Below are 23,483 nucleotides of genomic sequence, written 5' to 3' on the forward strand. Positions count from 1 at the left end.
AAAAGTAATCTGATTCATGTACTTGATCATAAAAAATAAGATAATGCAAGTATATAAACTAATAGCAGATGAGGCTATAAGTAGGCAAACTACTTAATCTCTCTAAGCCTCTATTTCCTTACTTTTAAACTGGAGATAATTACCTCTCACAATGGGTTGTTGTGAAGATTAAAGTAGATAATGCTTGTAAAGTATTTTAATCACCGTGCCTGCCATTAAGAGAGGCTCAATTTGTCTTATCTATTAAGATTGTCATGATTTAATGTTATGTTTACATTGTGCTTGCAATAACGCAGAGAAATGCTAATGTTATACTATGAGAGGGAAAGTGCAGGAGAGTAATCTGAAACATAATTGATGGAAACTACATAAAATGAGCAGATATGTGTAACTCAGATAAAATTGGGACCTCTTCCCAAGTCTTTCTGTTGAAGTAGCACCTTAGCACACTGACATATCTGAAATGGGGTTTACATAATATATCAGGCATGTTGCAGCAAAACTCCTAAAAAGGAGTCCCACGTTTCATAGCAACTGCTCAGATCTGTCTCTCTGCCTCTCGGGAAGAACCCAGATCTCTTCCTTTCAGGTGCTTCTCCTTCCCCTCTTACAGGGCTGGCCAATTGCATTTCTATCCTTTATTCCCCTCTGCCAACTAAATGGACCTTCCTTGGCACCCACCATTTTCCGGGGGAAGGGGAAATGGGTGAGCATTAATATGTGAATACTTATCATTTAATAATCAGCATCTCTGTCATCTAAAGAGAAGCAACACCAACCTCTTCCTCCTGCAACAACAATACATTGGAGGAAAAAAATGGAAGGGAGACACTCAACAGACCAGAGCGGCTGTTGCCGAACAACGGCACTCGAACTTGCTACAATTTTTCTACTTTCTTTTGGTTTCCAAATTTTTTGCAGTAAAAATATATTACACCTTTGGCAAACAGAGATAAAATTCACATGCCATACAACTCACCCTTTTAAAGCGTACAATTCAGGATGTTTTATTGTATCCACAAAATTGTAAAACCGCTCTCACTCTCCAACTCTAGAACATTTTCATCATCTCAAAAGGAAACTCTGTGCTCACTAGTGGCCATTCCCATTCCCCTCGTCTCAGCTCTGGAAGTCACTCGTTTACTTTCTACCTCTATGGATTTGCCTGTTCTAGACATTTCTTATAAACAGAATCATATAATACATCGTCTTTGGTGTCTGTCTTCTACTTAGCATGTTTTCAAGTTCATCTATGTTGCAGCATGTATGAGTACTTCATTACTTTTTACTACTGAATAATGTTTTTACATGTATCACTTCTATAATGAGGAAATATTTTAGCTTTTACAAAAGTAATGAGTATGTAAATATAGCCATTCTTTGTTAATTCTACTAATGGTACTCTGATACAATTCAGTGTAAGACATGATTTTTGATGATGTATAAATTATTTTTCAAAACCATATACTTATAAAGCATAGTGAGCCTGTAAAACCTGTTTTTTTCCTGACTCAGACTCTGAAGTAAAGATATCTTGCTGAGTATCAGACAAAAATCGAATGATATAGAGACAGGTGTGGACACCCAGGACACATATGAACAACTCCATCTCAAGAAGAAGATGAAAAATTCTTGGCTCTTAAATTTTGAGTGTTCAAAGACAATACTTTTAGTACTGAAATGAGTAATTTTAAGAACACTGTTTGGAAACATAGCACATGAACTATTCTGTGAAAATCAAGTAAGATATTTTAAGCTTGGATCGATGTAGTATAATTCAATTTTACACTCATTAAGAAGAAAGAAATCCCTAACTTGTTAGTATACACACTGTATGTGTATAGCATTTGTGTACCTGCAAATCAAAAGCACATACTGATATACACTCGGTGCACAAACTCATATTGCAATCTTTACTTGTTAAGGCAGATTCTATACATCTTCAGTTATAAGGAAGATAGCTCCAGCAAAGCTGACCGCAGCTAGCTCGTATAAAATCAAATTCTATAAATGAATGGCTTACCCTGAACACAGACAGTAAAGCATTTCAAACACCCCGAGAGTGCAGTGGGGTGGTGAAGAGAAGCGGAACGCCTGGGGTGCTCTTGATCTAGGTGCTGGTTCCACAGGTAGTTTGGCTTTGCAAAAATTCATGGAACTGTCCATTTGTGATCTTTATATATTTTGCTATGTATGTTATACTTTGTAATTTTTTAAAAGTTAAAATGGCAACAAAAGACCCTACACACCAGATTTGGAGGGTTTGTAGTCTTCACGTGGGTGAGTCTTTGCCAAGGACTGAATCGGGAAACTTTGACAAGAATAATTAAAATACTGGTCAAGCCTTTAAACAGTCAAAATTGTGTCTGAGAAAGTTAAAATCAAATCTGCAGACAAAACGTGCTTAAAAATCCATCCTTATGAAGAAAAGTCTCCATAGGGTTCTGTGGCAACTTTTCCAATGAAGGCATTTTCTAAAGATGTCACTGGGCCAGCTTTTGTACTACCAGAGAGACCACGTGCTGTGAAACCTCAGATATGATGACAATACACAATTGCATTTAATCATTTATGAGACTATAATATGACAGTTAGGATTAGGTTATGCTCTGATTGAAGCTAATGAAGAAAACGGTTTTGTTCCCCCTAGAATTTCCTAGCAAAGTTAGTGCATAAATGCAAAAGTGCTGGTGGACAAAACCCAGACTGCTTAAAATCTCATATTTTATTCAAGATTACTGGCTGACATCAATATGTAGATTTTTGCTGGTGTTTTCAGGACATGTTCCTATATTTTCCAACTCTTGGTGGAAGGTATTACATGAGAGATTGTACACGTTTAAAAAGCAGGATGGGGCACTATTTGTGGCAGTGGAAGATGCTACCGTTATTCAGGAGTGCAAGTGACACTCAAAGTAGACTTTAAAATGTCCATAACTTTCACCAGTTATAAGACTTCACTCCTGGGAAAATAATTAGGATATACAAAAAGATTCCATTAAAATGGATGTCCGTCATATCACTGTTTGTGGAAATAAAAATACTAGAAACAATTTCAGAAATACAACTACAGTGGATTGGTTAAAACAACAACAATAAATGTCCAGATAATAAGAGAGTATATAGCCACCCAAACTGTGTTATAGGAGTACATTTATTATTATAGTTAGATATTCATGGGAAATCTTTAAAGAAAAAAGATTATAAAAATATTTACAGAATAACATTATATATTATGTGCCTAAATATACATAAGAAACATTTGGTATAGAGATACATTAAAATATGAATGCCAATTAGTCTTATAATGGATTTTATGTTTTTTCTTATCTATATATCCCATCTTTTCTTTAGTGGACATGTGTTCTTTTATAACAATGAGTTTCAAAAAAAGGTGAGGGTGAGAAAGTAGAAAAACCCAAGACTGGGACATTCTTCTTTTATTCTATGGAATAACGTCTACTCTTGACCTTCTCTCTGCGTACCTTGAGAGCTTTATGTGAAGTGCCTTTCATGTCATAGGAAATAGTCCTGCTGTTCCTGGAAACTCTTGATTCTGAGCAGACATCCCACTCATCATCAATATAATTTTGGAGCTCAGGGTCATTCAACTCCCTTAACTTACATCAAAGAAGAATCTATCACCTCAATAAGCCCAAACAAGAAAACTACATAGTTACTCCGCCTAGAACAATGCAGCCAGAACAGTTGCAGAACACCAGGGCAGGAGCAACACAACATGATAATCTCCTTCTCTAATCTTTTCAGAGCAAATCATCACACTTGAGAGATTTCAATTCTCTTTCAGAAAAGGGTCCCTGGTCTACTTCAAATAAACAGATTTTTAAAAAATATATTAGAATCTAAAATATTCTAGGGGTTCATTGTTAATTTTTGTTTAATACACACAAAGGAAACAATTCCCTTCCTTGAATCCTCTTTCTAGGAGCCTGAATGATTTGCTGCCAAATTTAGCCTTGGCTACATCTCCATCATGTCTATTATTTCTCCACACTATTGATGTAAGGCCAACTCTCACTCCAATTTAGAGCACATGAGAGCAGATGTCTTGATGAAAGGGGGAGTTGGTGAACCTATACAAAAAGAGCCAGGAGAATACTCTGTCCTGGAAGGAAGCACAGCTTCATGGCTTATGGTGCTAGAAGCTCACTGTCACATGAAAGAATCAATGGCCTTGGTCATACTGTATGAGAAATAAATGAGACGAGAAGGAGTGCAGAGAAGGCAATCCAAGACTGAAGTCTATTTACAGAAAGAAATATTACACAGCACTAAAAACGCATGAACGACTGCTACATAACACAAACATAGCTCTCAGGGGAAAAGGCTGACACAAAAGAGATTTTGTTTCTATAAAAGTTCAAAACCAGGCAAAACTCACTGATGGCTTTAGAAATTAAGACAGTGGTTCTCCAGTTGGGCAGTGACAGAACAGGGGTTTCAGAAGGCCTTCTGGGTGGCGATGTGCTGTTTCTGTGTGTGGGTGCTGGTTATGTGCATATGTGCAGATTGCGGCAATTCTTTAAGCAATGAACTTATGATTCGTGTATTTTTCTTTAAATAAGATACATAGCAGTGAAATGTTTTATATTCCGATTCCTGGGCCCTCATGCAGACTGACTAACGCTGTAGGTTACGTATTTCCTGGGGTATGCCGAAGTGTAGCAAAGGCTGAGGGCCACTGGAACAGATAACCTACACCTAGTCACGTGCTGGAGCCAGTCCCTATTCCCCCACGAGAGCTGGTTGTGAAGATTTTAGGATTTTTGCAAGCCTGTTAAAATAGGGTCTGTATTAATAATTAAAGTTTTGATTAAATAAATTATGCTAAAAGAGGTCTTAAATATTAAAAACTCATCATTTTCTATTATTTTACTACATTGTACTGTTGTTTGTATTTGTGAGGTTAGTAATGCCAATTTTATCTGCAAGGTGAAACTACTGGATAGTGGTGTGTTACTGCCCCAGTGCTTTTCTATGCTCTGTCTTAACGATAGCTCGACACTGGCTGTGGGGGAGTACTTATACAACAGAAGTTACCAACCACTGCATGAAATCTTTAATGATCTGGAGATTGTCTTAAGAAAATGATTAAAAACTGTTAATAATATAGATTACACTTAAAAGCATTGTATGTGTAGCTGCTATACTGTGAATAGCACATCTAAGAAAATATCCTTACAGTATTAAAAAACCATTATCTGGTTCAGTGAAGAAGTCATTCATATTTTTAATAGATGTATACAGTTCTGACATGTGACTTTGCTGTTTCACCTTTGTCTAACGTTAAGAAAACTATCAGCCAATGTTTATGTGTGAGTTACACCTCTTTATCAATTGTATCACAGGTAGGCTTTGGATAAAAGACTTCTGCAAAAAACCAACAACATTCTGTGAAACCCAATGGGCTATATGGAATTTACAATAAAGAGTATTGTATATTTCGTTACTGTTTGTAAATTATACGCTATACACATTCTTTATGTCAGTAAAATTTATGATCAACTTACGTAAGCACATAAATGCATTTTTTTCCAGAGAGCTGGTTGATTTATCAGCACACCTCTGTCTACATTCCTCCCATATTTAAGATTCCATGACTCTTTATTATGATTTAAGAAACTAGCAAACAAAATAAGGTGGGAGTCTAATTTTAAGGCATGAGTTTTAGCATAAGGTATAGTAACGACTGTACTTTAGAACCTCACCACTCACAACGCGGTTCTCAGACCAGCAGAACTGACACCCCTGGGAAGCTTGTGGGAAACGCCTAATCTCAGGCTATACCCCAGAACTCATGAATCAGAATCTGCATTTTATCAAGATGCCCAGGTGATCCGTATGCACACTAAAGTTTGAGAAGCCCTGATTTAAAAATAAACTCCTTGGGCCCTGGCTGGTGCAGCTCAGTGGATTGAGCCCTGGCCTGTGAACCAAAGGGTCTCCAGTTAGATTCCTAGTCAGGGCACATGCCTGGACCGTGGGCCAAGTCCCCAGTAGGAGACGCCGCGCGAGAGGCAACCACACATTGGTGTGTCTCTCCCTCCCTGCCTTCCCCTCTGTCTCAAATGAATAAATAAAGATTCTTTAAAAAACCCCTCCATGGTATGAGCTGAAACTTATATAACCAATGTGAGATTCGTAATAAGGTTAGGGACAATCTAGCGATTAGTGATCTTTCAGCATCTAAAACCAGTTTAGCCACTTCACAACACTTGGGGAAAACACATAATTGCTACCCCTGCACCTGAGGAAAAGGACCTACATCTTGCAACATACATGTGTCAAACACTGAAAGGGCAACTGTACCCCTAGAAAAATAAAGGCTATTCTAGGTCACTCAGATTATGAATTTAAAGAGGAAAAAAAGTGCAAAAAAGAAAAAAATTATCACAGTAGCTTTCTTCCTTGTACGTGATGAATAGGACATGTTGCCAAAGACTCTGCTTGGAAAAGTCACATCAGGGCAGCGAGTGCCACATGGCAGAGTGGGGCAGCTGGGGAGAGGAGTGTGATGAGACACTTACCAGAGATGTCATTTAGGCCAAGGTAGTTATCAAGTGCTGAGGGTGAAGGGGGAAACTGTAGTGCTTATGCCTTTGCTATCAATATGTCAGTCAGCAACACGGGACAAAAAGTAAAGCCAGGGCCAGCACACAGGAAATACTCAACGCTAGGGTTAACTGAAATGATGGCAGGAAGGTGTCACATATTTTGAAGTTGAAAGCAAAAATGTTCTACTGGCAACACTATTCTTTGAGAATAATTTCTTAGTTATTTGGTTGAAAATATTATAGCTGCTTTGAGATGCAAAGGTCTGTGTGGGAAACATGTTAGATACTAAAATAGTGTCTGGAAGGAAATGAGGGCCACAGATCTCCAAGAGGAGCTTGTTACATTAGTTGTGGCAGAAACTGGAACAGTGGAATAATTCAAGTAAACTTTGGCAATCCTGTGTAAAGAAAACAAATCAAATGTAATTGTGATTGGGCCAGTGGTACCAGAAAGAGCATTGTGCCTGTTTTTACCCAAGGTAAAAAGCTACTAAAACCATCCATTGTGATACCAGATTTCAAAGGACTCCAGTACATTTAGGGGTAAAGAGGTAGAACCGATTTAATGTGTTACAACATTTTCCCCTGAAATAATCTAGGATGGCTAAGAAGAGAACTAACCCTTATTGAATTCCTACCATGTGCTCCATGTGTGTGATTTCATGACACCCTCATCATTATCTGGGTGGGGTGATACTGTCCCTATTTTACAGATCAGAAAAATGAGGTTCCAAGAAAGTACTTCAGCCACGTCACGTAGTAAGAATCTGGAGCTCCACAGAGAAAATTAAAGAGTTCCTTACTGGATTAAAGCAAATTGCTCAACAAAGCTTGGCAGGGATCAGAGTATGGGGCTGCTATGTCCTGAATAAGAGGAAAGGATTGTTCTCTATCAGTGCCAATGAAGATAAGTGAGGGTTCTCTTAGTACCCAGCATATCTTTACATTGCTGGATCCTCTTATCACCCATTTCTGGATGTATCTTAGGTTTCGGATATATTGCATAGTTGATGGTTGTAATTTTGGCTAAGTTGGAGGGTTTAGATGACTTGGCATTTTTCGGCCAGCGTTATGTAATAGAACTGAACCCTGAGCTGGGACTTGGAAGCCTGGGTTCCACTTCAGATGTGTCACTTATTAACTGTGAGAGTGAGTACCTTCTAACAGTTCTCTAGGTGGCAGTTCTTTTTCACGGACATGAGGTTGGACTGAGTACCTTAAGAATTTTCTGCATCCATGATTCAACCCTCCCATGACTCAACAGTTTAAGATAGAGACTTCCACCAAAAAGTATTAGAAATGACCCGAAGGGTTAACAAATTTGTTGAGGCAAGCCTGCTATATGGTTCAAGTTACATTAAACTTAAAAAAAAAACATAAAAATAATTATGCAACTCCTATACTTTACCATCTTCAGGAATAACCTGGAATAAAATGGTTTAAAGTGTTGTTTTCATTTCTAGACACTCCTTTAATATGAATATATTGACAAGTTCTTAGATCTGGGTGAAAATCCAAGTTCTATCTCCTATTAGCTTTTTAACTTCACATATCTGAATTCCCTATTTTGCTTCTGTAAAATTGAAATTGCTAATGAACATCAGCTGTCATGTAGTAAAAGTGTCTGGCTTCTAGTAGGAGCACAAGTGTTGGTTTTTGATTTTCCAGTGGTAGTTAGGAGTTGGAACTATGGTTGGGTATCAATTCAAGGGAAATTTCTCCAGAGGGGTGGAACCTAAGATGGTAACCTCATTAGAACTGGGAACTTGTCAGGAACAGTGTCTGTGCAGTAAGTAAATTCAGATGCAGAAGGGAGAAATGTAATTGCTTCTTGTGGACATATTGGCATCTCTCTCTTTCTTTTTAAAAACTTTTCAATTCACCCCTGAATCAGTAAAACCTTACCAAAGTATTTGAAGACCAGAGTCTCCTTGGACATTTGGAAAGTGTGGCTGTCATACCCCAATTTCTGCCCTATGTGCACAGGAACAAAAGCTTCTAGGAAAAGGAGAAGGTGACTCACTTTGCTTATATAATAAAACACCAAACAAGTCTGATGATGACATGTAAATAACTAATCCACACACGCGCCATCCATCTGAGCAATTGCCTCATGTCCTCCCCCTTCCCTTCCACCTCTCCTCCACCTGTACACACACCCTCCGCCACTTCCTGTCCCTTTCTACACTACTTTTTGTGACTTATTTTTCTTTCTTTCTCCAAGTTTCTTTTTTGGTGTTGTGAGGTTGGGAAAGCTTGGGTGGAGGAAAAAAAGATGAATGTAAGAACCAGATTCAGATCACCTGAATGAATCTTTGAATCAGCCCCATCACAAAAAGCCCAAGTAATAGTAATGAAATTGAACTGCCCATTTTTTAAAATGAAGAAGAAAGATTTTTTTAATTCTTCTGTTTTATATAGGTAAATTTCCTGAGCAAAAACAGAGTAAAATTTTATGTATTCCCAGTCATGTTTTGAGATGAGTCAAGCATATACACTAAAACTTTGTAAAGTTCAAAAAAAAAAAAGAACATTGATTTCTAATTAAGTTAGCATTAAAGATATCACACAAATTCTAAGATCTCTTTTGGTGCTAACATTATATGATTCAGAGTGTAATTTTACTCGTTAAGTCATTATAGGTTCATAGTGGTTATACTGATATATTTATGGTCAACAATCAGTAGATGCTGAAGTCCCAACCTGTAATAGGATCTTCCCAGTATAATAATGCTCTTTTGTAATAATACACTCTATGACAATTTCCCAGTATAGTGCTATTTTATAATGATAAACTGTGTAACAACTTTTTACAGGACAAAGATGTTATAGCATGTCTTATAACAACCCATTAAATGCTTAAAAGTATATCTTAACTAATTAAGCTTTTAGGGCTATTAGCTTGAGTTGACAGTATCAGTACATTAAAAAAAAGATGACATATTAAGGTTTTCTTTAGTAGTTTTTTCCCATTTCTTTTTTATTAGTCCTTTATATAATACTCCCTAAGAAAGATAAACAATCACTACAAATTATTCTATAAAAAGTAGGGAAAAGGAAGATGAGAAGACCACCAACCTAGGCAAAAACTGAAAATGTCTTCATTTTTAAATATTGACCATTTTCAGGGTTTGGGTTGGGGTTTATCTATTATATATCCAAATCTATTACATGGCACATTTCAGACAAATGGAGGTTCCAAAAAGAACACAGTACTAGTACAACATGCCAAATTGTAATGCTTTCTCAAAGGTGCTCTGCATATTCAAACAGCTCACAATTTTGTTGCAATGCTTTGGAAGCAGTAACGCCTTTAAGTCTGAGATGCTGTACTGTAATTTAGTGGCTCTAGACGACTGCAGAGTCTCTCTGTTTGGTTGAAAGTCTACATTCTGTCTTGTCTTAAACTCTTAGCCATTTATCATCTATCCAGACAAAATATGTACTGGAATATTTTTTCCAATGACATCATAAGTTGAATGATTCCACAGAGTGGAAAATGCTGAACTTCTCATAAATGTACCAATGACTTCCTATTCAGCCTTTTAGGTATATATGGATCTTGATTTATTCTCTAATTTGTTCATACATGAATGTTTGCAATCTTGCCTTCTAAATTTATTTGTATGTTCCTTAAGACCAAAGATCTCATGACAAAAACACTCTTCAATCTTTGACGGTCCCATGCCAGAAAGTAGACATGAATATTTATTATTTCACTGTTTTACTTTAGAAAATGACTTTTTTCTAAAGTCATTTAGACTTTAGAAATGACTAAAGTGTGTGACAGTATAATATAAACTGTAATTACTAAGACACATTAGGTAAGTCATTTAACCTTTGTTGGCCCCAGTTTCCCTACTGGAGAAGAACTTTTCAACTAGAGAGTTTAGGTTTTAGAGTACAATAGAACTTTTTTAAAATTGTATTTCTTCCACTTTCTAGAACTAGGAATTGAACATTTTTCTAACGTCTTTGAACTTCCCATTCGTCATCTGTTGTTTGGGAGTCAAGATAGCAATCTCACATCAAAGGGATTTTTTTTTTAGATGCAGAATGAGGACGTGAATGTAAAGAATGCAACGCATTACCTGGACTTTGGTTCGTGCTCAAAAATGTCAACTGTTACCATATCCAGTTTCTTCTAGCTCTGGAATGTTAAGATTAGGATAGAAGGGAAACCTCAATGATCAAGCCCCCAGATCTCCAGTCTTCTAAGCTATTCAGCCCCCTCACCCTCCAAGATAGTCTTCTAAAGAACAAACTGATGTAAGGTCCATGTTGGTACCACTTTACTCATAAAGAGAGTAAGTCAATAATCATTCAACTTATGATGTTCACAAATTATTCTATTAAAATACGATAAAAGCAAATTGTTGTAAGACAAGTCGACTAAGAAACTTGATCGAAAATGCATGCTCAGAATTAGTAATAAGATTTAACCTGTGGTCATGGATTTATACAAAGGCACTAACCTGGCTTTCTGGAAGGGAACAATACAACACTCTGCTCACAGCTGGACTTACCTGCACGAAAGAGAGAAACACTTTATGAATCTTACTGCTTGCCAGGAACACATGAGGAGCCACTAAAATTTTCAACATATGTTGTTTTCATCCCCTCCCCCAAAGGGGTAGAATCTGCTTCAATTTTGTTAGGTGCCAATGCAGAAGTAGCATTTCTTTGGGTCAAATACATCCTGAAATAGCTAGGTTAACATTTTGTAGCATTTGTGAGAATATATTTCTGAGCACTTAGGGATGTTACAAAAAAAGCATTTGGCCACAAACCCAAGGATAGGAACAAGGAAAACTTCTTAGGCATTTTAAAATAAAGAAGTGATAGAAGCGGACATGCTATTCCTCCAAAATAACATTTTTAGACAATATTATCATAAGCTAACGTCCAAATGATTCTGCTTTTTTCCTATTAAATTATACTTGAATAGTCAATAAGCGGTGTAATTGAGCCAATGACATCAAACGGCCCATGTTTCTATTTCTGCCCCTTGGTCACACACAGCCTTTTGTACTTCACTTTTACACCACCTTCCAAACTTTGGGAAGTAACTAACGGTCAATGGGCAAGTTTAGAAGAATACTGACCATGTTTTTATTGCTTTGTCATTATTTCAGTCTTCCAGATGGAATTAACTGGTTAAACCCCCTTCCCACTAAAATGTCCAGGTATGAGCCAGGAACCTGAGAGGAAACCCTGTTTAATTGAAAAGTTTACTGCCCGCTCCACCTGCAGAGTAGGATGCAGACGTTATTTATACAGAGGAGAACTTGTGTTTATTTTCTAGCAAACAGAAACTCTTTAGGCATCTATGAAGTTATTGGAAATAAAATGTAATTCCAAATTTCTAAAGAGTGTTTGTAAACAAACTTAGTGTACATTTGGAAAAGCCCAGAGTTTGCCTGAGATCAGACAAACACAGATTATTGGCCATGTATATCTGTGGATAGAGAGGGTATACAAGGGTGAAAACTAATGATCACAGTATCTTTGCAGTTTAGAGACGATACTAGTTCAGTGTAGAACATGCAAGAGAGCCTGGCTGGGGGGTGGGAGAGTCCCAAACCAGAGAAACCTCAAGTTGAGCATCTGGCTGGGGTCCAACAGACCTGAATGAACAGCGCAGGCTGGGGAAAGTTCAAAGTCAAGCAGACTCTTTTGGTCTTCCTAGATCCTCCTAGGAAGGTCTGGGTGCCTTTGTGTATATATCAACCTTCATGCATTTTTCCCCCCAGCAAATGTGTACAGTCAGCTCAAAAGGCACAGCTTGTGTGCTGACGTGCAAAGCCAAGTCAAAACCCTGTGCTTGGCGCTCGCTTCTAACTTTCTGGCTTGTCCAAGTCTAAATATTGACATTGCTCCTCAGTTGAGATGTTTGATACTGCTGAGGATAGAAACGGCGCAGCTAACAGTAGGATCTAATGATATATTTTTACATAGTTGTGCCTTCCTCTCACTTCTTTTTTTGGAGAGGAGGTTGGATTCCCTTCTCTGCACACTCCCCACCCCCACTGTACCCCCAAAAGCTGAGCACACAGAGACAAGGTAAGAGGTTTTGCAAGCCCCTCAGGGCAGCTCCTACTGTTGTCACAGCAACTCACAACAGACTCCACAGACACGGGGCCGGGGGGCTGGGAGCTCCAAACTGTGGGCTGACCAGTCAACTCGTGGGGGCTGCAAGCGCCAAAGGGGCTAGCTTATCCCCCCTTTCGGGACCTCCGGCTCCCTGCCACTATCCTTCCAAGGAAAAGAGCCCTCTCGTCGGCGCGGCACCACCCCCTCCCTGGCACAGCCAGCCTGCTAGGGGTGCCTGTTGTTCATTTCCTCAGCTCCGAGTTAGGGGTGCGGCTGTGCGGGCGCTCCTAGAAATCTCTCTTCTGTTTGCCTGCCGTGTGAGGGTTCCCGGCCTGTCGGAGAGGCGAGGGCGGCTCCTAAGGCAGCTCGGTCCCACAACTCTCTCTCGGGACGCTGCTTACCGCGTGGCGCCGCCCGGGGCCCCCACATGCCACCCGCTGAGGCCGGGACAGTGGGGGCTCCTCCGCGGCGGCAGCTCCGAGAAGTTTCAAACCATAGCGCACTCACGACACAGAACCTACCCTGAAGCCGAGCGAGACGCGAGCTCTCTCCGCCTTCAAGGGCTGGGGGGAGGGTAGGGGGGCCCCCGCCACTCAGCAGCAGCCACGACTGCGCGCGGTCGCGGGTGTGCGGGGCCCCTGCGCGCGGCGTGCCGCCCGCCGCCCAACTTTGCACAAAGGCAGCATGGCACTGCCTCGCCTGGCGGGCTCGCCCAGCGCCGCGCCCGCTCTGCCCTGTCCTGGGACGGAGGCTTCGCCTCTTTCCACCCCCCAGCTCTCCTCTCCTCCTCCTGCCCACACCCCACTCCCAGGCGGGCCAGCTCCGCGGAATGGAGCTCCCGGCCCCGAGCTCAGCCGCGGTGGCGGCAGCCGCTCGCACTGTGACGTTAGCAGCCTTCACGGCTATTTATATCCACACGATTGGATTTCATTCATGAAACCGGGGCCTGGTGTGTCTGTGCGCCGGGGCGCTGGTGGCAAAGGTGCCTCAGCTTCACGCAGACGGGGGCCTGGGCTCGGGCGGAGCGCCCGGCACAAACATGCGCAGAGCATGGAAGACCCCGGCCCTTCTCCCGAGCCTCTGGGAGGGGCAGGTCAATGCGGATTGTGTCCCCGTTCCCATCCCTAACATCCCACCCATTCCCATACAAACTGCTGGCCCTTCGTCCCAGGATCTGGAAAAGTAAGTTGGGCCACTAACCGGCTGGGCAGCACGGATTTCTTTCCCCTAGCAGCTGACCGGCCGCGGACTCCGAGGGAGGACATTGGCTTTTGTTTCAAAAACGAGCCCAGCTGCTGACTAAGGGCTGCTTTAGCCCAGCCTCCTCCTCCCCTTGGCGGCTGCACGTGCTGGCGGGCTCCCCCCTCTGGGTTACCTTCCTCGGTGACTTGGCTCTTGGGATCCCCGGAGAGGGCTTAAGGACGCACCGGCTGCCCCCGACCCGAGTAAGGAGGCGATTTACAACCTCCAACAGATGGCTGAGCGAGGAAGTGAAATTGACTTCTGTCTGCTCACGGGTTGTCAGAATCCTCGCAAACCTATGATAGTACACATCTTCTCACTTTTCCAGGCTGACTGTGACCTCTGAGGACAAGACCAGGGGTATCTTTGCAAGCTTCACATATTGTGCCTACAGAATGTCAGCTACCCTGTCAAGTTCTAAGCGGGTGAGGATGAACACAGCCAAAGTGGTCTGGGCCCTCAAGGAGCTTTGAGATGGCCTGCGAAAATCACTCCCAGCCTGGAGAGCACCAGTATTGATAAGTTCAGCTCCCTTAAGGGGTTTATTCATTTAATAAACCTTTATTGAGAAGGCTGTGTGTCAAGGGCCGGGGATGCAAAGATGGCAACAATGAGTCCTTAGTCCTCAAGGAGTTCTCGGGTAGTATGTTTGGAGGTATTGAGGTCTGGGAAAAAGGGAACCATATTTTATTGCAAGGGTGATCTTTTTGCCATATCCCCCAAGAAAGAGCACAGGGGTTAAATTCTAAAGGCAAACAAACCCCACTGTACCTCAGTTTTTTCCAGGAAACCATCTTCAGTTTTCTAGATGGAACACTTACTCTTCCTTCCCGGGGTCCCCAGATGAGTTTTAGGCTATTGGGTATTCCTACTCTTCCCCGCTAGTTTCTATTTCCTTCAGAGACAAAGGCTTGCCTGGTGCCCTCTGAATATCCCAGACTCTCCAGAATGTAGTGAAATTCAATGTTTTTAAAAGGAAAGGTATTAAGGACAACCCACGTTGTTTAAGTCATCCTTATTGAACTGTCTTTGCAAATGGAGTTATCAGTCCCTAATCTTTTCAAACTACCCCAGAGGCTAAGAAACAGGGTAGAACCTCCAGAGAAATGGGAATCCCATGTATTGCAACCATCATATGAGGCAGGCAATGGGCTAGGAGGTTTAAAACATAGTTTCCCAATCATCCCAATAATCAGTGAGGTAGATGCTATTAATATCATGGCCATTTTATAGATGAGGCAACTGAGGCATGCAGAAATAGTTTTTCTGAGATTTCGACACTGCATTTGTGCCTGGGTCAGCCTGTGCCAAGGGCTTATTTTATTACTAACCTGCTTTTTGACAACATACGTTTCCCGTTTCTTTAATTTCTTCTGTAATACATTTAAAAAAGTTAAGTTGCATGCTTAAGCAAGGTAGGTGCTAGGGCCAGAAAGACGCCTATACAAAACTCTAAGTTGTCTTCCATCCCCAGGGAGCACTGAGACTCAGATAGGCCTTCCAAAGGATGCCTTTTTTTTTAAGGGGTAAAGAACAAATAGTCATCATGAAATTTCCTAGTTGGATGTCTAAATCTGAGGAAACTGACCAGAAAAACTTCCAGGAAAGTTAATTGATGCAAACAGTAATTCAGATATGACAAAGGAAAAGTCACTGTTCTATAAAGGCCTTCCAGACTAAGGCTGTGATCTGAGAATTTGCCATAATTATGCCATGTAGCTCCTAAATTTTACACACGAAACCCTGAATCCTGGAAAAGTTGAAGAAATTACAGCAAGGAATACAGATTCTATTTTGCTAACAGGAAAGGAGAGAAAAGGAAAACTAGCAAATTGATCTCCAGAATCACTGTCATGAATTTATTCCTGTGCTTTTTATTGTCAGAAAATAATCCACATGTGTATACTTAAATTGTTGTTTGCTAATACAGTCAATGCTGTTTTCTTTTAAGAAATATATCATATGGGTATTTAAGCTTAATTAAACCAACACTGTTTATTTAAATACTTTCAGCATTACCCTCACAAGTGGGTATAAAAACTTTTGGCTAACTTTTATGGTAAATATTTACCAAAGTCATAGGATTAAAAAAAGTCTCTACAATCAAGATAGAGAATTGTTCCATTATCACAAAAGTACTTCATCATGCTACCTCTTTGCATTTGTAGCCACCCCCTCCCCCATGAGCCATTCATCTGTTCTCTATCTCCAGAGTTTTATCATTTTGAGATTGTTATATTAATGGGAGCATACAATATGTAATGTTTTGAGATTGATTTTTTTTTTTACTAAGCATAATGCCCTTCAGGTTCATCCAGAATGTTGCATGTATCAGTAGTTTGCCCCTTTTTATTGCTAAGTAAATTGCTATCATACCGGAGTATGTTCCTCCATTTATTCATTGAAGGACTGGCTGAATGGTTTTCAATATTTTACTATTACAAATAACACTTCTGTAAACATTCGTGTACAGGTATTTGTGTGAGCATAAGTTTTTATTTCTTTGGGATGCATGCTCGAGAATGCAATTGTAGGGTCTGATGCTCAGAAACTGTCCATTTCACAGTGGCTGTACCATTTGACATTTCCGCCAGTAAGGTAGGAGAGATTTAGTTTCTTCACATTCTCACCGGCATTTGGTATTATCACTTTTTAAAATGTCAGTTGTTCAATAGTTTTATAGGGACATCTTATTGTGGTTTTAATTTGCCTTACTCTAATGGCTCATAATGTTGAAAAAAATTTTCACATGGCCTATTTCTCATCCATCTCTCTTTGCTAAAGCATCTGTTTGCTGTCTTTGGCCTATTTTATAATTGGATCGTTTACTTATTTTATACTTTTGAGCATTTTTAAAGAAGTATACTCTTGGACCATGAGATTTTTCAAACCGCAGATAAATACTACCTCAAGTTAACTATACAAAATCCAATCCCTATGGTTTGGCATTTCTTCTGCCATCAGTTTTACAGAGAATATTCTCAGGTAAAGCATACTCAAGTACTTACATAAGACTTCTACAGATGGGGTCTTTTCGCTATTATTTTATAAACATGTAACTCATTCGTGGGCAACCGACACTCAGAGGCCAGTTAACACCAGGCAACAGCCCCAGGAGGGGCGTCCCGGCTTCTGCGCAGGCGCAGGCGCAGGCGTAGACACCGCCTCCGGCCGCCAAGGAGCCTCAACACGGTTACACCGCAAAACTGGCCTGCAAGGAGGGCCCTTTAGTGCAGTCGGCCTTTTCCTCCTTCCATACTGTCACAGGCTATAAAGAGGACATTTATTGCCTTAGGTGGCAAGTTTCAGGTGTTGTGGAGAGTTTTTACTAGCAGGGTTTGAAGACGTGGAAGAGAGTTAACTCATTCTTATGCCCATTTTGAGGAATGGATGGCTGGGTAGGGTAGCAAGACATGGAAAAACAGCTACGGGAGAGGATGCCTGGAGCTAACACGGTGGCTTTCACATCCGCCAGCAACTTTGCGGTACTCTACAGACAGACGAAGTGGCAGGTGACAGAGTCGACATGCTGACTCACATTTTCGAGTTTTGTGGCTTTTCAAGAAACACGTCTGCATTCCAGAACAGAGTAGGCCTCTGGACTCTAGACTTGAGCAGCAGTTTAGTGCGGACTTCCAAGGACAGATCGTCCTGCAGTCCAGCTTCCCGGAACGGGGGCTCCGGCTCCCACCGCCAGGCGGTGGAGGGAGTGGGCCCAAAAGCCGGCTGCGGCTCCAGCTAAGGACAGAAAGGTAAGACTGACCCCGTTCTGGGGCCCTTCATTATGCTAAATAAAAGGTCAGGAGGAAAATGACCTGAGCCTCCAAGGATCTCTGTTTCTCCTGAAACACCTTCTTGTATTCAGAAGCTGTAGTATTTCTGCCAGAGTAGGTGCTTCTCTCAGCTGTCAGAACTCCTGTGTGGGCCAGGCAATGCTCCGGCATTGCGTCCGCGCCCCTGCCCCAGCTTTCATGTGGTTGAAAGCAACAACATGGATAACCCACCACCGTGATTCTTTTCTGTTCCTCCTCGGTGTTCCAAACACAGGCAGGCTTTGCATGAGTCTGTGCTAATAGGTCTTTTACTTGGGAAAGTGTGAAAACCCTTCAGCCCAAGGGGTTAGCCATGTGGGATTTTGATTGCTTGGGAAGTTACCTCAGGTGTTACTCAAGACAGCTCTTGAGATCTTTGAAGCTCCTACTTTCTGTCCACTGTTCTGGGGTAATCTGAGTTATTCTTGGCTGGGGGAGATCAACTGAAAGAGATGTTCTCCACCTAAAAACTGCACGTGGAAATGAACTCCTAGTCTTGGGTGTTTAATCCAGTTATCAGTCAGTCCCGATGTAGTTTCTAGAAGAATCTTTTTTTAAAGCTTTAAAAAATATTTAAAAGAATTTATCTTAAAATACATTTAAGAGCGCATATATGTGTTTATAGATGAATACATGAATACTCAAGATCCGATCCTGACATTTCCTTAATTATCCACTTAAAGATAGGAGCATTAAATACTGTGTGTTCTTTAGTTGTCAGTTCTATGAAGGCAAAAATGCTTTTTATTTACATTGGAGTTTCTGTTTTACTGAGCACAAATGGAATAGCCTGTGAGCTGGAAGTCAACAAAAAGGTATCCTTTTCTTATAGTATGTTAAATGTATTTGTGCAGGTTTGCATACAATCCTTTCTGTATGAATCCATTCATTAGGTTTCTGTTGGGCATGGGGCAAGTTTGACAAAAATGTGATTATGCGAACTCCACAATTCTAACTACATTCTTCTTCCTGTCAAAATCTCCCTTACAAAGGTGGTCGTGTTTCCCTGGTCTAGCTCAGCATGTGTATGAAGGTAGCAAACAGCTTTTATGGTCATCTGTGGGGCTTTGTTTGGCATGGCATTACTAATTGGAAAACATGTATGTCACACCTCTAGAAAGAAGAAAAACAGTCTACTGCATAATGTTTATCTTTGATTTTTTTTAAGTAAAAGTATGATTCTGTACTGGAAAAGATCTGCATGTAAAAGGATTTATTTCAGGAATAAGCAACATTCCTAATATTTGCAAAAGGTGTTAATACTAGATTTCAAATTTACCTAATTAAAAATAAATGAAAAGATTGATGAGTTATAGCATGTTCAAGATGATCTTGCCTGACCAACTGTTTCATACAAAAAATACAAAACTGTTTCTCTTCATTAAACAAGTGAAAAAAAATCCCCAAACACACATGAAGGAAGCACTGGGTAGTTGAAAGCGCAGAAAAATGAGATTGTACTGCTTTGGCTGTCCCACTAACTAGCCATGTAGTTCTATGTTAGTTCTTTAATCCATTGCTATGGATTAAAATTCCATATAGGAGATGAAGACAAGAATAATAACTTTCTGAAAAGTTCTTAAGCAGGCTAAATGAAATAATGTTTGTGGGAAAATGTCCTGTAAAATGTGAAGCTCTGTACACACTGGTAAATGTAAAAACGGGCTCATAAATTATGGGGCCATTTAAACACAGTGTGCAGCAAGAGGTATCATTTGATTTGGGAGTTCCAAAGATCAATCACGTAGGAGCTATATCATTTCCACACTCATCCCCCAAATGCTGACTGTAAGCATTATACATAATAGCCACCATCAAATTCTCTCTATAAAGTAGAAAGTATAGTATTTGAGATTTCTGCTCTGCCAGTGACTTGCAATTGCTGCTTTTTCTTCCATCTATAGAAGTGAGCTAAACGACATGTAGAAACTAGAAAAATATATGGACTGCACATGCACAGACACACAGCCCATTTCAGAAAAATCATTCCACCCAGGTTCATATCACATCGTTCTGTTTACCAGACTTCTCTCGTATACATCTTTATGACAGACTTGAGAGTTATTATCTCAAATATTCGAGATGGGGAAATGAAGCTTCCTCGAGGGTGACTTGCTCCACGTAAAGCAGAGGGGAAACCAGGATTCTACTTAACCCAGAATTCTAACCTTGATCTTCTGATCACGTGGAAGGCAAAAATCTGAAGTAAATTAGTGCATAGTACACTAACTTATGTGTAGGTACCACTCTAAAAGGACACAAATTTTTTAGAAAACCAGTGACCTGGAAGCCCCCAGAGGAAATCTGAATCACAAGGCTTCCCCTGAATTGGCATCACTCCTCTTCTGTAACGGCTCCTAGTGTAAAAGCACAGAGGGCCTGACTCAGGAACATGACACAGTGCACACAACTGCAGTCTCTCCCTAGCTCTGTAAATATTCATATCTACTTTAATACTTCATATGGCCTCTAATTTAGCACTTGGTGAACTCCCCTTTGTGGACAAGTAGTTAACTGCATTGCAAGGAAGACACATAAGCAGTTGAACACTCAGATCGATGTTGAGGGAGCATAATCCCTTGGCTTGTAAACATGAACTGATGACCCCTAGGGCCGGCACAAAGCCTCACTGGCCGTCACAGCATCGGGGTCTTAGGGGAGACCGAAGTTTTGGGCGAAGGCATGGAAGTGTCATTGTGTTTTCATCCCCGCAGTGCCTCGGGCAGCGAGAAAGCCCATGGGAGATAATGGTAAATGATAAAGCTTTTATAAGACACCTTAGTTAGAACTTCCTCTGGTCTATATGTAGGCCATCTACGTGGCCATTTGAAGGAAAACTATGATTCATGTTTTTATTTGTTCTCCTATAATCATTGCCAGCATTACTCTGATCACCCATGAAAACACAGTTGAGATTATGAAAATGTTCTGCAAAGAATGAAGTGTAATAAAAAGGTAAGGTGCCTAGTGTGCATGAATAATAGTAGTAAACATCAAGATCACCACCTGACTTTTTAATCTGTGATTATACCAGTTAACATTTTAGCGAGCCCCCACATGTGTTGGGCAGGGTGCTAAATGCTTCCATGATCACATTAACTCTTCAAAGTGACCCAGTGAGGAAGGTACCACTGTCACTTCCACTTTATGGATGAGGAAACTGAGGGCCAGAAAGGTCAAGTCACTTGCCAGAGCTCCAATACCTATTTAAATATTATACATCTTAAGGAAGGAACTCCTCATAGAAGAAAAAACTACTTTCATATAATTATCACATCATATCTACCATTCCTTCGTCATTCAGTTACAGTAATACTGATTAAAATACGTAATAGCACACCGAGTAATAAGAACACGAATGGGCTAGAGCTCCTCTTAAATTCTGATATTAAACTCAGTTAAGTTGCCTTAATACTTTGTATTTCAGAAACCTCAGGTAGGCTAAAGTTCAAGTAGAGCTGAAGAGAGTTCATCTCCATGACATGACAATGTCAGGACTGGCAGGGTCCTTGACAAGCCGGCTGACACTGGAGGGTCATTTGTCTGTGAGTGATGTCACCTCACCACCACCGTGTCACATAGAACTAAACATTTATGGAAAAGTATACAAAGCAATCTCTAATTCATTCTTTGATAATTCCGTAAGAAACTAAATTGTTGCTCCGCTTGCTAATGAAACAACTGGGATACTATACTTGTTTCATTTGTGTCGGCAATGTCAAGTTGCCAGATGCTGTGACTATGAAGTTTGATTTAAATACATGGGCAATATGGGTAAGGCAGGGACTTAGGCTCCTAGTAAGTATATCATTGCCAATTACTCAAGGAAAGAATATCTCCTAATGTTCAAATACCTGCATTGATCTAGAGAAAGAATGAGATGGACATGTAAAAACCCTGCATTAGTTCAAAAGAGATGCTTCTTATTAATTCTTGGACAACTCAGAGTCCATGTTGAAGACCCTGGGTCCCTCACTCCTTTGTCTAAGTTACATGGCACCTGAAGGGACAATGCTGTTTGTGTGAAATGGTTCCTGAGTGTGGCACTCACAGGAAACAAGAAGAAATACCTAAGTGACATTTTTCTTAGCAGTTTTCAATACTCCAATCCCAACAAATTTTTTTGAATAATAAAGGTGATATAACATTCACTGCGAATATAAATAGTTCTTCCGCTTCTATAAAAAGGAACCTGTCACAACTGTTGATCTTATGAGCATTCCTGCTTGTACTGTGGGATTATTGCTGGCCTTGATGTTTCTTCTCAATAACACATTTGAGGTGGCTAATGGATGAAAGAAAAGCATATTTATCCTGAACAATAGCTTAAAAATAGAAACACGTAGTCGCACACAGACACTTCTGTACCCTCGAACACTATATAGCAGCTGAGACACTGGGAAATGCTGAAAAGTGCCTTCTGAAGGATATAAGAAACATTAACATATCCAGTGTGATTTAAGCTTTAAATTTATTTTAGCTTATTTTATTGTGACTGTATTAATGAAAAATGTGAACTCAGATAACTCCATAATTTAAAACACCAGTTTATCACTTTTTTTGGAATTGATATTTCTCAGCCCTGCCAAATACAGTGAACAGCAGTACAGACAGCCTGCTTGAGTCTAGACCACGGGCTGGAGAGTTAGGTAATGAGAACTCATGCCTGACTGTTATCAGCTCCTTGTGGGAGAAGTTCCTTGGGTGAATCAAGTCACTCCTCTTAGGGCTTTTTCCTCATCTGTGAAATGAAAGAGCTCATATTGGCATAAAAGTGTTTATTTCCATTTAGAGTTCCAGAGCGATTGTGCTCTTCATGTTGAAATTGTTTTAAAAAGGCCAAAGATATAGCGGTCTCAAAAAGTGCATCACACTTGTGTTATTATGAAAGATTCAAAAAACATACTGAACAAGCATTGAATGACTTAATTCCATGTCCTTATGACTGAATAGAGCTGAGTTCCTTTAATTACTTGTGGATGGCTGTCATGTAGCTTGGGGTTAGGGCTGCTGGACAAAATATGGGACACCTAATTACATTAGAAAGTCCCATGTAATATTTAGCATGTACCGATATTAAAAATTATTTTGTTGTTTTCCTGACATTCAAATATATCTCAGTACCCTGTATTTTTATTGGCTAAACCCGGCAACCTGGTTGGAAAGGGAGAGGAGAGGGGAGAAAAACTGGATGAAAGGCAAGTAGATGAGCATTTTTGGAATGATTGAATGGTGAATTAGATTGCAAATAGAAAGATGAAATAAATTAGTCAAGTAGCATTTCCCAAAGTATATCCTATTGGATCAGCCCTGTGTGCAACTCTGTGAATAATGGAGAATAGTCGTTTATGTTCAAATGGTCAAGTAAGTTTTGGAAATACTTTATATGTTGTTATCTTCTTTGATGAAGTTACACTTCTTATTAGAAGACTTCTCAGGGTATTTCTATGTAAAAGGAGATTATGCCCATATGAGAAATAGTCTCATTTTGGGGTCACCCATACTTATTTGACTAAGGAAGCCTTCTTTGTGATCAACAATCCAGTGTTCCACTGAACACACTTCGTAAACACCAGAGTAAATAATACAAAAACAGCGCACTGATGGGTCAGTCACTGCACACAGCTTAACACAGAGGCTTCCTTCTGATTGGGTGGACATGTGGGTCATTGTAGTCAATTATTTAAGAAGTAGCTGCCCTGGGCTATCCCAAACCACAGATAATTGCCAGCTATCATTACACAGCACAAATGCGTTCACT

At 40.3% G+C, this 23,483-nt stretch overlaps 1 protein-coding gene across 10 annotated transcripts in view; it reads right to left on the reverse strand.

The window, feature by feature from the left end:
* The window catches only part of RHOBTB1 (Rho related BTB domain containing 1), a 114,905-nt gene that overhangs the window by 50,252 nt on the left and 41,170 nt on the right, over positions 1-23,483 (reverse strand). For 3 of the 10 annotated variants that reach the window (XM_053663879.1, XM_053663878.1, XM_053663880.1), the window contains exon 4: positions 11,051-11,101. The exons of 1 other annotated variant lie outside the window; for it this stretch is intronic. The gene's annotated coding sequence lies outside the window, so the exon portion shown is untranslated. Of the gene's footprint in view, positions 1-8,480; positions 8,574-11,050; positions 11,102-13,069; positions 13,128-13,189; positions 13,510-13,868; positions 13,939-23,483 lie in introns of those variants that run through there. 6 more of the 10 variants (XM_037139940.2, XM_037139941.2, XM_037139945.2 and 3 more) reach the window with 6 other exon arrangements.

This window comes from Artibeus jamaicensis, unplaced genomic scaffold (genome assembly GCF_021234435.1).
Source record: "Artibeus jamaicensis isolate MK-2021 breed Jamaican fruit bat unplaced genomic scaffold, CSHL_Jam_final contig_332, whole genome shotgun sequence".
Classification (NCBI taxonomy): domain Eukaryota; kingdom Metazoa; phylum Chordata; class Mammalia; order Chiroptera; family Phyllostomidae; genus Artibeus; species Artibeus jamaicensis.